Below are 13,229 nucleotides of genomic sequence, written 5' to 3'. Positions count from 1 at the left end.
TTCATTTTTTGACCAAAACAACAGCCCCGGGGGTTATAAACATGTTGATATGGATGTGATTTTTTTTCTGACTGCGGTTTCAAAACCATGCACCAGAATCCACTTCTTTCAAGTCAGTAATACATTTTGGATGTGTACCTAGAGTTTAAAGCAGAAAAACAGGAACTTTTAGAATTTTCATCTTTTGACCAAAACGACAGCCCCGGGAGTTATAAAAATGTTGATATATATGTGATTTTTTTTCTGACTGCGGTTTCAAAACCATGCACCAGAATCCACTTCTTTCAAGTCAGTAATACATTTTGGATGTGTACCTAGAGTTTAAAGCAGAAAAAACTGAACTTTTAGTATTTTCATTTTTTGACCAAAACGACAGCCCCGGGGGTTATAAACATGTTGATATGGATGTGATTTTTTTTCTGACTGCAGTTTCAAAACCATGCACCAGAATCCACTTCTTTCAACTCAGTAATACATTTTGGATGTGTACCTAGAGTTTAAAGCAGAAAAACCGGAACTTTTAGAATGTTCATTTTTTGACCAGAACGACAGCCCCGGGGGTTATAAACATGTTGATATGGATGTGATTTTTTTTCTGACTGCGGTTTCAAAACCATGCACCAGAATCCACTTCTTTCAAGTCAGTAATACATTTTGGATGTGTACCTAGAGTTTAAAGCAGAAAAAACGGAACTTTTAGAATTTTCATTTTTTGACTAAAACGACAGACCCGGGGGTTATAAAAATGTTGATATGGATGTGATTTTTTTTCTGACTGCGGTTTCAAAACCATGCACCAGAATCCACTTCTTTCAACTCAGTAATACATTTTGGATGTGTACCTAGAGTTTAAAGCAGAAAAACAGGAACTTTTAGAATTTTCCTTTTTTGACCAAAACGACAGCCCCGGGGGTTATAAACATGTTGATATGGATGTGATTTTTTTCTGACTGCGGTTTCAAAACCATGCACCAGAATGCACTTCTTTCAAGTCAGTAATACATTTTGGATGTGTACCTAGAGTTTAAAGCAGAAAAACAGGAACTTTTAGAATTTTAATTTTTTGACCAGAACGACAGCCCCGGGGCTTATAAACATGTTGATATGGATGTGATTTTTTTTCTGACTGCGGTTTCAAAACCATGCACCAGAATCCACTTCTTTCAACTCAGTAATACATTTTGGATGTGTACCTAGAGTTTAAAGCAGAAAAACAGGAACTTTTAGAATTTTCATTTTTTAACCAGAACGACAGCCCCGGGGATTATAAACATGTTGATATGGATGTGATTTTTTTTCTGACTGCAGTTTCAAAACCATGCACCAGAATCCACTTCTTTCAACTCAGTAATACATTTTGGATGTGTACCTAGAGTTTAAAGCAGAAAAACAGGAACTTTTAGAATTTTCATTTTTTGACCAGAACGACAGCCCCGGGGGTTATAAACATGTTGATATGGATGTGATTTTTTTTCTGACTGCGGTTTCAAAACCATGCACCAGAATCCACTTCTTTCAACTCAGTAATACATTTTGGATGTGTACCTAGAGTTTAAAGCAGAAAAACAGGAACTTTTAGAATTTTCATTTTTTGACCAGAACGACAGCCCCGGGGGTTATAAACATGTTGATATGGATGTGATTTTTTTTCTGACTGCGGTTTCAAAACCATGCACCAGAATCCACTTCTTTCAACTCAGTAATACATTTTGGATGTGTACCTAGAGTTTAAAGCAGAAAAACAGGAACTTTTAGAATTTTCCTTTTTTGACCAAAACGACAGCCCCGGGGGTTATAAACATGTTGATATGGATGTGATTTTTTTCTGACTGCGGTTTCAAAACCATGCACCAGAATGCACTTCTTTCAAGTCAGTAATACATTTTGGATGTGTACCTAGAGTTTAAAGCAGAAAAACAGGAACTTTTAGAATTTTAATTTTTTGACCAGAACGACAGCCCCGGGGCTTATAAACATGTTGATATGGATGTGATTTTTTTTCTGACTGCGGTTTCAAAACCATGCACCAGAATCCACTTCTTTCAACTCAGTAATACATTTTGGATGTGTACCTAGAGTTTAAAGCAGAAAAACAGGAACTTTTAGAATTTTCATTTTTTAACCAGAACGACAGCCCCGGGGATTATAAACATGTTGATATGGATGTGATTTTTTTTCTGACTGCGGTTTCAAAACCATGCACCAGAATCCACTTCTTTCAACTCAGTAATACATTTTGGATTTGTACCTAGAGTTTAAAGCAGAAAAAACGGAACTTTTAGAATTTTCATTTTTTGACCAAAACGACAGCCCCGGGGGTTATAAAAATGTTGATATGGATGTGATTTTTTTTCTGACTGCGGTTTCAAAACCATGCACCAGAATCCACTTCTTTCAACTCAGTAATACATTTTGGATGTGTACCTAGAGTTTAAAGCAGAAAAAACGGAACTTTTAGAATTTTCATTTTTTGACCAAAACGACAGCCCCGGGGGTTATAAACATGTTGATATGGTTGTGATTTTTTTCTGACTGCGGTTTCAAAACCATGCACCAGAATCCACTTCTTTCAACTCAGTAATACATTTTGGATGTGTACCTAGAGTTTAAAGCAGAAAAACAGGAACTTTTAGAATTTTAATTTTTTGACCAAAACGACAGCCCCGGGGGTTATAAACATGTTGATATGGTTGTGATTTTTTTTCTGACTGCGGTTTCAAAACCATGCACCAGAATGCACTTCTTTCAAGTCAGTAATACATTTTGGATGTGTACCTAGAGTTTAAAGCAGAAAAACAGGAACTTTTAGAATTTTCCTTTTTTGACCAAAACGACAGCCCCGGGGGTTATAAACATGTTGATATGGATGTGATTTTTTTCTGACTGCGGTTTCAAAACCATGCACCAGAATGCACTTCTTTCAAGTCAGTAATACATTTTGGATGTGTACCTAGAGTTTAAAGCAGAAAAACAGGAACTTTTAGAATTTTAATTTTTTGACCAGAACGACAGCCCCGGGGCTTATAAACATGTTGATATGGATGTGATTTTTTTTCTGACTGCGGTTTCAAAACCATGCACCAGAATCCACTTCTTTCAACTCAGTAATACATTTTGGATGTGTACCTAGAGTTTAAAGCAGAAAAACAGGAACTTTTAGAATTTTCATTTTTTAACCAGAACGACAGCCCCGGGGATTATAAACATGTTGATATGGATGTGATTTTTTTTCTGACTGCGGTTTCAAAACCATGCACCAGAATCCACTTCTTTCAACTCAGTAATACATTTTGGATTTGTACCTAGAGTTTAAAGCAGAAAAAACGGAACTTTTAGAATTTTCATTTTTTGACCAAAACGACAGCCCCGGGGGTTATAAAAATGTTGATATGGATGTGATTTTTTTTCTGACTGCGGTTTCAAAACCATGCACCAGAATCCACTTCTTTCAACTCAGTAATACATTTTGGATGTGTACCTAGAGTTTAAAGCAGAAAAAACGGAACTTTTAGAATTTTCATTTTTTGACCAAAACGACAGCCCCGGGGGTTATAAACATGTTGATATGGTTGTGATTTTTTTCTGACTGCGGTTTCAAAACCATGCACCAGAATCCACTTCTTTCAACTCAGTAATACATTTTGGATGTGTACCTAGAGTTTAAAGCAGAAAAACAGGAACTTTTAGAATTTTAATTTTTTGACCAAAACGACAGCCCCGGGGGTTATAAACATGTTGATATGGTTGTGATTTTTTTTCTGACTGCGGTTTCAAAACCATGCACCAGAATGCACTTCTTTCAAGTCAGTAATACATTTTGGATGTGTACCTAGAGTTTAAAGCAGAAAAACAGGAACTTTTAGAATTTTCATTTTTTGACCAGAACGACAGCCCCGGGGGTTATAAACATGTTGATATGGATGTGATTTTTTTTCTGACTGCGGTTTCAAAACCATGCACCAGAATGCACTTCTTTCAAGTCAGTAATACATTTTGGATGTGTACCTAGAGTTTAAAGCAGAAAAACAGGAACTTTTAGAATTTTCATTTTTTGACCAGAACGACAGCCCCGGGGGTTATAAACATATTGATATGGATGTGATTTTTTTTCTGACTGCGGTTTCAAAACCATGCACCAGAATCCACTTCTTTCAAGTCAGTAATACATTTTGGATGTGTACCTAGAGTTTAAAGCAGAAGAAACTGAACTTTTAGAATTTTCATTTTTTGACCAAAACGACAGCCCCGGGGGTTATAAAAATGTTGATATGGATGTGATTTTTTTTCTGACTGCGGTTTCAAAACCATGCACCAGAATCCACTTCTTTCAACTCAGTAATACATTTTGGATGTGTACCTAGAGTTTAAAGCAGAAAAACAGGAACTTTTAGAATTTTCATTTTTTGACCAAAACGACAGCCCCGGGGGCTATAAACATGTTGATATGGATGTGATTTTTTTTCTGACTGCGGTTTCAAAACCATGCACCAGAATCCACTTCTTTCAACTCAGTAATACATTTTGGATGTGTACCTAGAGTTTAAAGCAGAAAAACAGGAACTTTTAGAATTTTCATTTTTTAACCAAAACGACAGCCCCGGGGGTTATAAACATGTTGATATGGATGTGATTTTTTTTCTGACTGCGGTTTCAAAACCATGCACCAGAATCCACTTCTTTCAACTCAGTAATACATTTTGGATGTGTACCTAGAGTTTAAAGCAGAAAAACAGGAACTTTTAGAATTTTCATTTTTTGACCAGAACGACAGCCCCGGGGGTTATAAACATATTGATATGGATGTGATTTTTTTTCTGACTGCGGTTTCAAAACCATGCACCAGAATCCACTTCTTTCAACTCAGTAATACATTTTGGATGTGTACCTAGAGTTTAAAGCAGAAAAACAGGAACTTTTAGAATTTTCATTTTTTGACCAAAACGACAGCCCCGGGAGTTATAAAAATGTTGATATATATGTGATTTTTTTTTCTGACTGCGGTTTCAAAACCATGCACCAGAATCCACTTCTTTCAAGTCAGTAATACATTTTGGATGTGTACCTAGAGTTTAAAGCAGAAAAAACTGAACTTTTAGAATTTTAATTTTTTGACCAAAACGACAGCCCCGGGGTTATAAAAATGTTGATATGGATGTGATTTTTTTTCTGACTGCGGTTTCAAAACCATGCACCAGAATCCACTTCTTTCAACTAAGTAATATATTTTGGATGTGTACCTAGAGTTTAAAGCAGAAAAACAGGAACTTTTCGAATTTTCATTTTTTGACCAAAACGACAGCGCCGGGGGTTATAAACATGTTGATATGGATGTGATTTTTTTTCTGACTGCGGTTTCAAAACCATGCACCAGAATCCACTTCTTTCAACTCAGTAATACATTTTGGATGTGTACCTAGAGTTTAAAGCAGAAAAATAGGAACTTTTAGAATTTTCATTTTTTGACCAAAACGACAGCCCCGGGAGTTATAAAAATGTTGATATATATGTGATTTTTTTTTCTGACTGCGGTTTCAAAACCATGCACCAGAATCCACTTCTTTCAACTCAGTAATACATTTTGGATGTGTACCTAGAGTTTAAAGCAGAAAAATAGGAACTTTTAGAATTTTCATTTTTTGACCAAAACGACAGCCCCGGGGGTTATAAACATGTTGATATGGTTGTGATTTTTTTCTGACTGCGGTTTCAAAACCATGCACCAGAATGCACTTCTTTCAAGTCAGTAATACATTTCGGATGTCTACCTAGAGTTTAAAGCAGAAAAACAGGAACTTTTAGAATTTTCATTTTTTGACCAGAACGACAGCCCCGGGGGTTATAAACATGTTGATATGGATGTGATTTTTTTTCTGACTGCGGTTTCAAAACCATGCACCAGAATGCACTTTTTTCAAGTCAGTAATACATTTTGGTCGTGTACCTAGAGTTTAAAGCAGAAAAACAGGAACTTTTAGAATTTTCATTTTTTGACCAGAACGACAGCCCCGGGGGTTATAAACATGTTGATATGGATGTGATTTTTTTTCTGACTGCGGTTTCAAAACCATGCACCAGAATCCACTTCTTTCAACTCAGTAATACATTTTGGATGTGTACCTAGAGTTTAAAGCAGAAAAACAGTAACTTTTAGAATTTTAATTTTTTGACCAAAACGACAGCCCCGGGGGTTATAAACATGTTGATATGGATGTGATTTTTTTTCTGACTGCGGTTTCAAAACCATGCACCAGAATCCACTTCTTTCAACTCAGTAATACATTTTGGATGTGTACCTAGAGTTTAAAGCAGAAAAATAGGAACTTTTAGAATTTTCATTTTTTGACCAAAACGACAGCCCCGGGAGTTATAAAAATGTTGATATATATGTGATTTTTTTTTCTGACTGCGGTTTCAAAACCATGCACCAGAATCCACTTCTTTCAAGTCAGTAATACATTTTGGATGTGTACCTAGAGTTTAAAGCAGAAAAAACTGAACTTTTAGAATTTTCATTTTTTGACCAAAACGACAGCCCCGGGGGTTATAAACATGTTGATATGGTTGTGATTTTTTTTCTGACTGCGGTTTCAAAACCATGCACCAGAATGCACTTCTTTCAAGTCAGTAATACATTTTGGATGTGTATCTAGAGTTTAAAGCAGAAAAACAGGAACTTTTAGAATTTTCATTTTTTGACCAAAACGACAGCCCCGGGGGTTATAAACATGTTGATATGGTTGTGATTTTTTTTCTGACTGCGGTTTCAAAACCATGCACCAGAATCCACTTCTTTCAACTCAGTAATACATTTTGGATGTGTACCTAGAGTTTAAAGCAGAAAAACAGGAACTTTTAGAATTTTCATTTTTTAACCAAAACGACAGCCCCGGGGGTTATAAACATGTTGATATGGATGTGATTTTTTTTCTGACTGCGGTTTCAAAACCATGCACCAGAATCCACTTCTTTCAACTCAGTAATACATTTTGGATGTGTACCTAGAGTTTAAAGCAGAAAAATAGGAACTTTTAGAATTTTCATTTTTTGACCAAAACGACAGCCCCGGGAGTTATAAAAATGTTGATATATATGTGATTTTTTTTTCTGACTGCGGTTTCAAAACCATGCACCAGAATCCACTTCTTTCAAGTCAGTAATACATTTTGGATATGTACCTAGAGTTTAAAGCAGAAAAAACTGAACTTTTAGAATTTTCATTTTTTGACCAAAACGACAGCCCCGGGGGTTATAAACATGTTGATATGGTTGTGATTTTTTTTCTGACTGCGGTTTCAAAACCATGCACCAGAATGCACTTCTTTCAAGTCAGTAATACATTTTGGATGTGTATCTAGAGTTTAAAGCAGAAAAACAGGAACTTTTAGAATTTTCATTTTTTGACCAAAACGACAGCCCCGGGGGTTATAAACATGTTGATATGGTTGTGATTTTTTTTCTGACTGCGGTTTCAAAACCATGCACCAGAATGCACTTTTTTCAAGTCAGTAATACATTTTGGATGTGTACCTAGAGTTTAAAGCAGAAAAACAGGAACTTTTAGAATTTTCATTTTTTGACCAGAACGACAGCCCCGGGGGTTATAAACATGTTGATATGGATGTGATTTTTTTTCTGACTGCGTTTTAAAACCATGCACCAGAATCCACTTCTTTCAACTCAGTAATACATTTTGGATGTGTACCTAGAGTTTAAAGCAGAAAAACAGGAACTTTTAGAATTTTCATTTTTTGACCAAAACGACAGCCCCGGGGGTTATAAACATGTTGATATGGATGTGATTTTTTTTCTGACTGCGGTTTCAAAACCTTGCACCAGAATCCACTTCTTTCAACTCAGTAATACATTTTGGATGTGTACCTAGAGTTTAAAGCAGAAAAACAGGAACTTTTAGAATTTTCATTTTTTGACCAAAACGACAGCCCCGGGAGTTATAAAAATGTTGATATATATATGTGATTTTTTTTTTCTGACTGCGGTTTCAAAACCATGCACCAGAATCCACTTCTTTCAAGTCAGTAATACATTTTGGATGTGTACCTAGAGTTTAAAGCAGAAAAAACTGAACTTTTAGAATTTTCATTTTTTGACCAAAACGACAGCCCCGGGGGTTATAAACATGTTTATATGGTTGTGATTTTTTTTCTGACTGCGGTTTCAAAACCATGCACCAGAATGCACTTCTTTCAAGTCTTTAATACATTTTGGATGTGTACCTAGAGTTTAATGCAGAAAAACAGGAACTTTTAGAATTTTCATTTTTTGACCAGAACGACAGCCCCGGGGGTTATAAACATGTTGATATGGATGTGATTTTTTTTCTGACTGCGGTTTCAAAACCATGCACCAGAATCCACTTCTTTCAACTCAGTAATACATTTTGGATGTGTACCTAGAGTTTAAAGCAGAAAAACAGGAACTTTTAGAATTTTCATTTTTTGACCAAAACGACAGCCCCGGGGGTTATAAACATGTTGATATGGTTGTGATTTTTTTTCTGACTGCGGTTTCAAAACCATGCACCAGAATGCACTTCTTTCAAGTCAGTAATACATTTTGGATGTGAACCTAGAGTTTAAAGCAGAAAAAACTGAACTTTTAGAATTTTCATTTTTTGACCAAAACGACAGCCCCGGGGGTTATAAACATGTTTATATGGTTGTGATTTTTTTTCTGACTGCGGTTTCAAAACCATGCACCAGAATGCACTTCTTTCAAGTCTTTAATACATTTTGGATGTGTACCTAGAGTTTAAAGCAGAAAAACAGGAACTTTTAGAATTTTCATTTTTTGACCAGAACGACAGCCCCGGGGGTTATAAACATGTTGATATGGATGTGATTTTTTTTCTGACTGCGGTTTCAAAACCATGCACCAGAATCCACTTCTTTCAACTCAGTAATACATTTTGGATGTGTACCTAGAGTTTAAAGCAGAAAAACAGGAACTTTTAGAATTTTCATTTTTTGACCAAAACGACAGCCCCGGGGGTTATAAACATGTTGATATGGTTGTGATTTTTTTTCTGACTGCGGTTTCAAAACCATGCACCAGAATGCACTTCTTTCAAGTCAGTAATACATTTTGGATGTGTACCTAGAGTTTAAAGCAGAAAAAACTGAACTTTTAGAATTTTCATTTTTTGACCAAAACGACAGCCCCGGGGGTTATAAACATGTTTATATGGTTGTGATTTTTTTTCTGACTGCGGTTTCAAAACCATGCACCAGAATGCACTTCTTTCAAGTCTTTAATACATTTTGGATGTGTACCTAGAGTTTAAAGCAGAAAAACAGGAACTTTTAGAATTTTCATTTTTTGACCAGAACGACAGCCCCGGGGGTTATAAACATGTTGATATGGATGTGATTTTTTTTCTGACTGCGGTTTCAAAACCATGCACCAGAATCCACTTCTTTCAACTCAGTAATACATTTTGGATGTGTACCTAGAGTTTAAAGCAGAAAAACAGGAACTTTTAGAATTTTCATTTTTTGACCAAAACGACAGCCCCGGGGGTTATAAAAATGTTGATATATATGTGATTTTTTTTTCTGACTGCGGTTTCAAAACCATGCACCAGAATGCACTTCTTTCAAGTCAGTAATACATTTTGGATGTGTACCTAGAGTTTAAAGCAGAAAAAACTGAACTTTTAGAATTTTCATTTTTTGACCAAAACGACAGCCCCGGGGGTTATAAACATGTTTATATGGTTGTGATTTTTTTTCTGACTGCGGTTTCAAAACCATGCACCAGAATGCACTTCTTTCAAGTCAGTAATACATTTTGGATGTGTACCTAGAGTTTAAAGCAGAAAAAACTGAACTTTTAGAATTTTCATTTTTTGACCAAAACGACAGCCCCGGGGGTTATAAACATGTTTATATGGTTGTGATTTTTTTTCTGACTGCGGTTTCAAAACCATGCACCAGAATGCACTTCTTTCAAGTCTTTAATACATTTTGGATGTGTACCTAGAGTTTAAAGCAGAAAAACAGGAACTTTTAGAATTTTCATTTTTTGACCAGAACGACAGCCCCGGGGGTTATAAACATGTTGATATGGATGTGATTTTTTTTCTGACTGCGGTTTCAAAACCATGCACCAGAATCCACTTCTTTCAACTCAGTAATACATTTTGGATGTGTACCTAGAGTTTAAAGCAGAAAAACAGGAACTTTTAGAATTTTCATTTTTTGACCAAAACGACAGCCCCGGGGGTTATAAAAATGTTGATATATATGTGATTTTTTTTTCTGACTGCGGTTTCAAAACCATGCACCAGAATGCACTTCTTTCAAGTCAGTAATACATTTTGGATGTGTACCTAGAGTTTAAAGCAGAAAAAACTGAACTTTTAGAATTTTCATTTTTTGACCAAAACGACAGCCCCGGGGGTTATAAACATGTTTATATGGTTGTGATTTTTTTTCTGACTGCGGTTTCAAAACCATGCACCAGAATGCACTTCTTTCAAGTCAGTAATACATTTTGGATGTGTACCTAGAGGTTAAAGCAGAAAAAACTGAACTTTTAGAATTTTCATTTTTTGACCAAAACGACAGCCCCGGGGGTTATAAACATGTTTATATGGTTGTGATTTTTTTTCTGACTGCGGTTTCAAAACCATGCACCAGAATGCACTTCTTTCAAGTCTTTAATACATTTTGGATGTGTACCTAGAGTTTAAAGCAGAAAAACAGGAACTTTTAGAATTTTCATTTTTTGACCAGAACGACAGCCCCGGGGGTTATAAACATGTTGATATGGATGTGATTTTTTTTCTGACTGCGGTTTCAAAACCATGCACCAGAATCCACTTCTTTCAACTCAGTAATACATTTTGGATGTGTACCTAGAGTTTAAAGCAGAAAAACAGGAACTTTTAGAATTTTCATTTTTTGACCAAAACGACAGCCCCGGGGGTTATAAAAATGTTGATATATATGTGATTTTTTTTTCTGACTGCGGTTTCAAAACCATGCACCAGAATGCACTTCTTTCAAGTCAGTAATACATTTTGGATGTGTACCTAGAGTTTAAAGCAGAAAAAACTGAACTTTTAGAATTTTCATTTTTTGACCAAAACGACAGCCCCGGGGGTTATAAACATGTTTATATGGTTGTGATTTTTTTTCTGACTGCGGTTTCAAAACCATGCACCAGAATGCACTTCTTTCAAGTCAGTAATACATTTTGGATGTGTACCTAGAGTTTAAGGCAGAAAAACAGGAACTTTTAGAATTTTCATTTTTTGACCAAAACGACAGCCCCGGGGATTATAAACATGTTGATATGGTTGTGATTTTTTTTCTGACTGCGGTTTCAAAACCATGCACCAGAATGCACTTCTTTCAAGTCAGTAATACATTTTGGATGTGTACCTAGAGTTTAAAGCAGAAAAACAGGAACTTTTAGAATTTTCATTTTTTGACCAGAACGACAGCCCCGGGGGTTATAAACATGTTGATATGGATGTGATTTTTTTTCTGACTGCGGTTTCAAAACCATGCACCAGAATCCACTTCTTTCAACTCAGTCATACATTTTGGATGTGTACCTACAGTTTAAAGCAGAAAAACAGGAACTTTTAGAATTTTCATTTTTTGACCAAAACGACAGCCCCGGGAGTTATAAAAATGTTGATATATATGTGATTTTTTTTTCTGACTGCGGTTTCAAAACCATGCACCAGAATCCCCTTCTTTCAAGTCAGTAATACATTTTGGATGTGTACCTAGAGTTTAAAGCAGAAAAAACTGAACTTTTAGAATTTTTATTTTTTGACCAAAACGACAGCCCCGGGGGTTATAAACATGTTGATATGGTTGTGATTTTTTTTTCTGACTGCGGTTTCAAAACCATGCACCAGAATGCACTTCTTTCAAGTCAGTAATACATTTTGGATGTGTACCTAGAGTTTAAAGCAGAAAAACAGGAACTTTTAGAATTTTCATTTTTTGACCAAAACGACAGCCCCGGGGGTTATAAACATGTTGATATGGATGTGATTTTTTTTCTGACTGCGGTTTCAAAACCATGCACCAGAATCCACTTCTTTCAACTCAGTAATACATTTTGGATGTGTACCTAGAGTTTAAAGCAGAAAAACAGGAACTTTTAGAATTTTCATTTTTTGACCAAAACGACAGCCCCGGGGGTTATAAACATGTTGATATGGATGTGATTTTTTTTCTGACTGCGGTTTCAAAACCTTGCACCAGAATCCACTTCTTTCAAGTCAGTAATACATTTTGGATGTGTACCTAGAGTTTAAAGCAGAAAAAACTGAACTTTTAGAATTTTCATTTTTTGACCAAAACGACAGCCCCGGGGGTTATAAACATGTTGATATGGTTGTGATTTTTTTTCTGACTGCGGTTTCAAAACCATGCACCAGAATGCACTTCTTTCAAGTCAGTAATACATTTTGGAGGTGTACCTAGAGTTTAAAGCAGAAAAAACTGAACTTTTAGAATTGTCATTTTTTGACCAGAACGACAGCCCCGGGGGTTATAAACATGTTGATATGGATGTGATTTTTTTCTGACTGCGGTTTCAAAACCATGCACCAGAATGCACTTCTTTCAACTCAGTAATACATTTTGGATGTGTACCTAGAGTTTAAAGCAGAAAAAACTGAACTTTTAGAATTTTCATTTTTTGACCAAAACGACAGCCCCGGGGGTTATAAACATGTTGATATGGTTGTGATTTTTTTTCTGACTGCGGTTTCAAAACCATGCACCAGAATGCACTTCTTTCAAGTCAGTAATACATTTTGGAGGTGTACCTAGAGTTTAAAGCAGAAAAAACTGAACTTTTAGAATTGTCATTTTTTGACCAGAACGACAGCCCCGGGGGTTATAAACATGTTGATATGGATGTGATTTTTTTTCTGACTGCGGTTTCAAAACCATGCACCAGAATGCACTTCTTTCAACTCAGTAATACATTTTGGATGTGTACCTAGAGTTTAAAGCAGAAAAACAGGAACTTTTAGAATTTTCATTTTTTGACCAAAACGACAGCCCCGGGGGTTATAAACATGTTTATATGGATGTGATTTTTTTTCTGACTGCGGTTTCAAAACCATGCACCAGAATCCACTTCTTTCAACTCAGTAATACATTTTGGATGTGTACCTAGAGTTTAAAGCAGAAAAATAGGAACTTTTAGAATTTTCATTTTTTGACCAAAACGACAGC

Source organism: Crinia signifera, chromosome 11 (genome assembly GCF_055691185.1).
Source record: "Crinia signifera chromosome 11, ASM5569118v1, whole genome shotgun sequence".
NCBI classification, from domain to species: domain Eukaryota; kingdom Metazoa; phylum Chordata; class Amphibia; order Anura; family Myobatrachidae; genus Crinia; species Crinia signifera.
Note: the sequence above shows the minus strand (reverse complement) of the source record.